The sequence below is a fragment of the Peromyscus maniculatus genome, chromosome 23 (genome assembly GCF_049852395.1).
Source record: "Peromyscus maniculatus bairdii isolate BWxNUB_F1_BW_parent chromosome 23, HU_Pman_BW_mat_3.1, whole genome shotgun sequence".
Classification (NCBI taxonomy): domain Eukaryota; kingdom Metazoa; phylum Chordata; class Mammalia; order Rodentia; family Cricetidae; genus Peromyscus; species Peromyscus maniculatus.
This window is the reverse complement of record NC_134874.1, coordinates 4679159-4679402: the sequence shown is the minus strand read 5'-3', so window position 1 is coordinate 4679402 and position 244 is coordinate 4679159.

Sequence of the window (244 nt, the reverse complement as noted above, 5' to 3'; positions counted from 1 at the left end):
TTCCGCATGAATGCTACATAAATCAATGCCTGGAAGGATTTGTGGCTCATCTCTCTCCCCAGACGGGGTTCGGGGATCCTGCTGGCAGTGCTGTGCCCAAGCTGGTCCTGTCTTGATCACCGAGAGGAATAAACTTGCCTTTGGGGGTCCTTGTAGAGGGTGTGGCTTTTGCTGTGAGGACCTAGAGCTGATCTCTGAGTCCCTCCTGGAAGACAGAGCTTTGTCCAGGCAGGGCAGAGGACGA